Here is a 7,504-nt window from a genome sequence, read left to right on the forward strand (position 1 = left end):
ATCGGGGGGAAGTGGGGGATTGTGGGGGGAAGTGGGGTTCGGTTGGGCTAGGGTTTGGTCACCCCAGGGGTGTTGTAGGAGCCGGCTGGGCCGGCCTAATTGGCCCCGAGGCCATCTGGGCCGTGGCCCAGCGCGGGGGTAGGGGGGCTTCTCTTTTATCTTTTTTTTTGTATTTTTGTTTTTCTTTTATTTCCCTTTCTGTTTTATTTCATTTCCTTAATTGTTTTAGTTTTGTAAAACATATAGTTAGCACCTAAATTACTAATAGTAATTATATCACCGCCACAATTATTCTTGTAGTTATAAAAAGTAGTTTTTAATAATTTAACTATTTAAGAGACATTTAAATAATTGTTTCAGCGACGGTTCCTATTATCTAGTGCATTTAATCATTGTATGTTAATTTGGATCCACCACCATAATCATCTATGATTTATTTGCTACACTTTGAACATTTTAGATTTGACTTTTTGAAAACTTTAATTGTTTGACATTAATTTAATTTTGAATATGAATCGGTTTTTGATCTAACTCGAGACTAACTACAGTGACTGAGGTGACATGGCATCATTAACAGGGATTTACTGTAGCTTAATTATCCGGGCGTCACAATTCTCCTCCACTACAAGAAATCTCGTCCCGAGATTTAAGAGGGGAAGTGAGGGGAATTTGGTTACGAAATTCTAACGGATCTTCTCGGTCTTGGATGCTCTTCTCGAAGAGGTCGATCCATAACATTGATGTCTTCATACCTCAGCTTTGGGTCACCATGAGGAAGTCATCATATTTTTCTCCGGGAACTCCAACGCACTTACGAATAGGTAAGGGGCCGCTTGGCTACGACAGCATGCTTACGAGGGAAACAATCTGGGGTTACCATGAATGAGCATAAGATTATCTCTCAAGTTGAACATATAAAACACATCGAGAGTACGATACGAAGGTATAATGGGAGGGTCCAAGCGGGTAGCTAGCTGCTCAAAGTCTGAACCAGAGTGAGAAGGGGTTCAGAGCGGCGAGAGTAAGCGTTGCGTCTGATACCAGAATAGAGCAGTAGGAAGGTGGCTCAAGAATTACCTATGATGCCAAGCATAAGGGATAACTTTAAAGCAGTGATGTACAGGAGAGTCAAGTTTCGATCTTGTGGAACTGTGGGTTATGGGCCCACCATGTGGGTAAAGTAGGGGGGCACTGACATCTTGCACGGTCATGATAGCAAGGCATCATGATAGCCAGGTATGTCAGAGAAGAGACTGTCGGTTATGTTGGCAACAATGTTGGTACCAAGGGCGAGGGACGAAGAGAACCATTTTCCTGCTCGTTGAACGAGGCGGACTAGTAGGCAAAGTCCTCGTCCATCGGTAGTTACCGAAATGTCATCAACAAAAGTAACAGGGTCTTTCTGACAGAATCGTGCACCGAGTTGGTTACATAAGCAGGGAATTGTTACTGCTTAGATCATATTGGTCGCAAGAAAGGTTAAAGAAAACAATGGAAAGGAAAATGTGTTTAAACACATATTTCAGGGGTATATCCTTTCCAAGGATAAGCAGAGCATGATATCCATGACATGATATAATGTAGAAAACTCTTTAGGTAAGGGGAGAGAGATTTCATGGCATTACCCGTACAACGGTGTTTGGAGAATTGAGCAGGAAACATTTAGCATTGGGCTTTAAATGTTCTTGTTGAAAATCAGAGTACCATAGACATGCTTCGAGATAGCATTGACATAGTCTTCAAGCAAAGGTCGTACTTTGGATACACCAAGGATTCATCAGGAACAACTTACAGAATAAGTCTTGCAATTTCCTCATGGAAGAATGGATAACCCTGCTAATAAGAAAACTATAACAGTAGGTCCTCCGGCCAGGTGTGCTGGCATGACATCACCTTACCAGGTCATATGAGGATCAATGTTATAACTCTTGAAAGTATGTTCCAACCATCATATCTGGCCGAGATTCAGATCTGATCGGTGTTAGGAAACCTCAGACTCAAGATGCCTAAGAAGAAAAGGTGCAAGACAAATTGACGAGACGACATTGTAAGATTCTCGGGAATTGAACTATGGAAGCAAGTTCCGAATCATGAGTTCATTATTAAATCAAGGATAGAATGAGGAGGTGGCTGATGGAATCAGCGACAATTCATCGAGATTAACAAAAGATGGATTTCCACAATTAAGTGAACAAGGAGATAAGATTTGTCAGATCAAATGATATAAGGAAGTATGCTCATGGAAAACATACACAATTAAACATTGGTTGAAAGGTGCACCCAAAATATGGGTTGGGTTGCACGACCAATGTCAGAATGGTGATTCAATAATCAATAGTCTAAGAACGAACGGCCGACCATTAACTTCAAAGCAATAGGGTTGCTAGAAGTGCAGAATCCAAACAACATCGTTAGCATATTGGTATCCTGGTTAAAAACATACGGGGGCCAAGGGAGAATGGTGATGGTGAGAAGTATCATCATACCGAGAATTTCTAAGAGGTGGGCAATCCTCACAACATTCTCGACATAAAAGGCAGTAATACTTCAAGGCAAAGGAGAACAAATGCTGGATAGCAAGGATCTCAAGGTATAACACAAAACATGAACAAGTTTGTGTTGAACGGAAGGCAATCGAGTGGTCGATGATAACACAAATCATCGAGGGCAAGGATGGTATTTCTCATCAGGAATTCAATTGATATCCTTGAGGAGCTCGAAATGTTGATGATGATCATGACAATTTCTGTCGAGAGGTTTCATGGAGATGTAATCGGTCGGCGATGACATCAAGTCAAACGAATGATGAAGCGGAAGGTTAATGGAACCATGGGTACGACACAAACTTGAAATCAAGTTTGTTGTTTGAGGTGAAACAATAAGACAAGGAAGATCGACGTAAGCTTAGCCCATCGTCGAAATTGTGCTCCGGAAAGAAGGACCAGGTAGCACAGTTAAAATTTGGCACGATAATGATATAGCCGAGTAGGCTCGGAATGACGTGATCGAGTTCAGACTCGTAAGTAATGAAGGTTACCAAGAGTTGTTGAATCATAGTGCGGACTCAATTCAGTTGTCGGTGTCCTTGAGGGGTTCTAACAACTGAGAACCCGTTGGAAAAGTGGAATCGGCAAGAATATTAGTTGATGAAGAACTCATAAGAAGTTATGTATCCCGTGGTATCCTCGAGATACCAGGGGGTAATACTCGACGACAGATCAAAGTAGAGGTTGGACTGGGGTATTGCTCTGCACAAGACAAGTGTTTAAACTTGCACGAGAAACGGTACCTAAAAGAGAACATGGTCGAAACCACGATTGCAAAAGGTCAGATCCCAGATATAATATGAAGTTATACCAGGGGAGTAATTAATTTAAGAGAAGCTTTAACGATAAGATCTACATCGTGCCCATGGGCATGAACACAAAGTTCAAGGTCGACTCCCACTTCTTCAATGCATAACCTTACATTTACCTCCCCTTTTCAAAGTTGTAGTGTTGAAAAGTTATCTGACGAAGCGTCAGTAGGGTATAACCCGCATAAATTTTGAGGTCACACAAATTAAGGAAGGCATAGGTTCAACCCGTCAGGGTATCGTGGAAACATATACCACAAGCTTTAAGAGTAAATATTACCAGCTCGAAAGCAGAGCATGGTTGGCAAAAGGAGAGGATACAAATTACCGAAGGCATTATGTATCGGAGAAAGAACTCACAAGGTGATTAATTATGAAGGACATTGTCGGATAATAATCCAACAGTGGATATGGTGATCCACAATGGAGCTGATGTGAGTATCGATACCAATCAGAGGAAGAAAGAATGCAAATGCATTGTTTTACAGATCATCTGAATAATTCAACGTTTAAATAACAAAGGAATTATGATTTTCAAATCAAGGGATCAGGAGCAAACGCTCTGATCAAGGACGGACAAGTTGAATAGACTTAGGGGTACAATCGATGGCAATCTGATTGGCCGAGGACCAGCTCACGTTTTAAATGACATCTGAGCTGGAAGGATGAATTCTATGATCTGAGTGAGGATTGCGAGAATTCGCAACATATTGAGTCAATGGACTCAAAATGATATTGACAAAGGTTGGCAATAAGATTACTATACTTATGGGATTAACCATAATGCAAGCAAGCAAGAATTTCAGGAGCAATAGGTTGCTCAGGATTTTCGGAAGACCGAATGGTATTTCGAAGAATTTTGTGAACTGCATGAATATCTGGGGATGAGCGGATACTCGATAAATGCGAGTAATTATCCGTAGTGGTATGCATGTGGCAAAGAACTGCAAGGCAGTAGGCACAAAGTATTCTCGGGGTATCTTATAATAACAAGATCGACTGGGAATAAAAGTAAGCAAGTCAGGTCTAAATACTTATCCATAGGGATATTTCGGTGGTAGGGACTTGCAAAAGCAATGGCATAAGGTTTCAACAGAATATCGGAGAGTATCTTCGAAATCCTCTAGTGCAGCCGACGATCATCTGGACTGAAGGGGGTTCTCCGGGAGAAAGTATTTTCGAGAACCTAAGTTAGATTTTTAGTAAATTTATTAAACCCGAATAGGAGAGAGTTCAGAGCCCCAGAGTATAGACGAGAAATAAAAGATCCTAATACCACCCAGATGGCGATGTGGGCCCGTAAGGCACACAGCCATGTTAGTAAAAGTTTTTGTAATGTCTAGACTCAACTTCGGCCAAGGAGTGTGGAAGGGGAATTCCTACAGGCAGTCGGCTCTGATACCAACTTGTGACGCCCCCGATTTAATCGTACACTAATCATACACGCAAACGTGTACGATCAAGATCAGGGACTCACGGGAAGATATCACAACACAACTCTACAAATAAAAATAAGTCATACAAGCATCATATTACAAGCCAGGAGCCTCGTGGGCTCGAATACAAGAGCTCGATCATAGACGAGTCAGCGGAAGCAACAACATCTGAGTATAGACATAAGTTAAACAAGTTTGCCTTAAGAAGGCTAGCACAAAATGGGATACAGATCGAAAGAGGCGCAGGCCTCCTGCCTGGGATCCTCCTAAACTACTCCTGGTCGTCGTCAGCGGGCATCACGTAGTAGTAGGCACCTCCGGTGTAGTAGGAGCCGTCGTCGAAGGTGGCGTCTGGCTCCTGGGCTCCAACATCTGGTTGCGACAACCAGGTAGAAGGGATAGGGGGAAAAGAGGGAAAGCAACCGTGAGTACTCATCCAAAGTACTCGCAAGCAAGGAGCTACACTACATATGCATGGGTATCAAATGGAATAAGGGTATCATATGTGGACTGAACTGCAGAATGCCAGAATAAGAGGGGGATAACTAATCCTTTCGAAGACTACGCTTCTGGCAGCCTCCATCTTGCGGCATGTAGAAGAGAGTAGACTGGAGTCCTCCAAGTAGCATCGCATAGCATAATCCTAACCGATGATCCTCCCCTCGTCGCCCTGTGAGAGAGCGATCACCGGTTGTATCTAGCACTTGGAAGGGTGTGTTTTATTAAGTATCTGGTTCTAGTTGTCATAAGGTCAAGGTACAACTCCAAGTCGTCCTATTACCGAAGATCACGGCTATTCGAATAGATTAACTTCCCTGCAGGGGTGCACCACATAACCCAACACGCTCGATCCCATTTGGCCGGACACACTTTCCTGGGTCATGCCCGGCCTCAGAAGATCAACACGTCGCAGCCCCACCTAGACCAACAGAGAGGTCAGCACACCGGTCTAAACCTAAGCGCCCAGGGGTCTGGGCCCATCGCCCTTAGCACACCTGCATGTTGTGTGGGCGGCCGGAAGCAGACCTAGCCTAGTAGGCGTTCCAGTCCAATCCCGCCCGCGCCGCTCCATTGCTGACGTCTAGAAGGCTTCGGCTGATACCACGACGTCGAGTGCCCATAACTGTCCCCGCGTAGATGGTTAGTGCGTATAGGCCAGTAGCCAGACTCAGATCAAATACCAAGATCTCGTTAAACGTGTTAAGTATCTGCGAACGCCGACCAGGGACTGGCCCACCTCTCTCCTAGGTGGTCTGAACCTGCCCTGTCGCTCCGCCTCAAAGTAACAGTCGGGGACCGTCGGGAACCCAGGCCCACCTCTACCGGGATGGAGCCACCTGCCCCTTCAGCCCCCATCTCCGAACAGTATCACAGGTAAGGTAACTGTGTAAAGTATATTGTATATGCCCGTGATCACCTCCCGAAGTGATCACGGCCCAGTAGTATAGCATGGCAGACGGACAAGAGTGTAGGGCCACTGATGGAACACTAGCATCCTATACTAAGCAGTAGGATAGCAGGTAATAGTAACAATAGTAGTAGCAAGGACAGGCTATGCATCAGGATAGGAATAACGGAAAGCAGTAACATGCTACACTACTCTAATGCAAGCAGTATAGAGGAGAGTAGGCGATATCTGGTGATCAAGGGGGGGGGGCTTGCCTGGTTGCTCTGGCAAGAGAGAGGGGTCGTCAACTCCGTAGTCGTACTGGGTAGCAGCGGCGTCGGTCTCGGTGTCTATCGAGAGAAGAGGGGGGAGAAACAATAAATATATAAGCAAGCATATGCATAGTGATGCATGACATGACAAGTAACGACGTTAGAGGTGCCCTAATGCGGTAGTAGGTGATACCGGTGAAGGGGGATAACATCCGGGAAAGTATCCCCGGTGTTTCGTGTTTCTGGACAGATGAACCGGAGGTGAAATGTTGCAGGTTCACTATGCTAGGGACGCGTGGCAGACGAACGGGTTGCGGATCCGGATTCGTCTCATCGTTCTGAGCAACTTTCATGTTGAAAATAATTTAATCCGAGTTACGGATTAAAAGATATGATTTTCTAAAGATTTTATTAATTTCTGAAATTTAATTAATTATTTAATTAATTCAAAAATAGATTTATGACATCAGCATGATGTCATGCTGACATCAGCAGTCAACAGGGGTTGACTGGGTCAAACTGACGCGTGGGTCCCACTTGTCATAGTCACAGTTTAACTAAACATAATTAATTAGTTAATTAATTATTAGGTTATCTAATCAGAGTTAATCAGGTTAATTTAGCAGATCTAATTAAGTTAATTAATTATTAAATTAATTAATTATTAATTGTTTTTAGTTATTTTGATATTCTTTTTTTTGTTCTAACAGGGGCGGCCCCACTAGTCATACCCACAGGGGGGGTTAGCCCTTAAACTAATATGGGGGGTTATCACCAATGTTCCAACAGGGACCGGCTGGCTCGCTCAACAGAACCCATGGCGGGGTGTGCCGCCGGCGATGGCGCGCGGGCAGGCGCAATGATGGCAAGCAGTGGGCGTCGTCGGCAGAGGCAGCGCCGGCGAAGGGCGGGGCGCGGGTGCGGGGTCAAGGCCGTAGCCCAAGCGGCGGCCAGCGCGCGAGGGCTGCGGTCGCGGAAACGCGCGGCGAGCGTAGACGGTGGGGCGCGCGGCCCAAGCACGGCGCGGGGAAGGAGGCCGCGGCCCCGGGGTGGC

The sequence above is a fragment of the Triticum dicoccoides genome, chromosome 6A (genome assembly GCF_002162155.2).
Source record: "Triticum dicoccoides isolate Atlit2015 ecotype Zavitan chromosome 6A, WEW_v2.0, whole genome shotgun sequence".
Taxonomy (NCBI): domain Eukaryota; kingdom Viridiplantae; phylum Streptophyta; class Magnoliopsida; order Poales; family Poaceae; genus Triticum; species Triticum dicoccoides.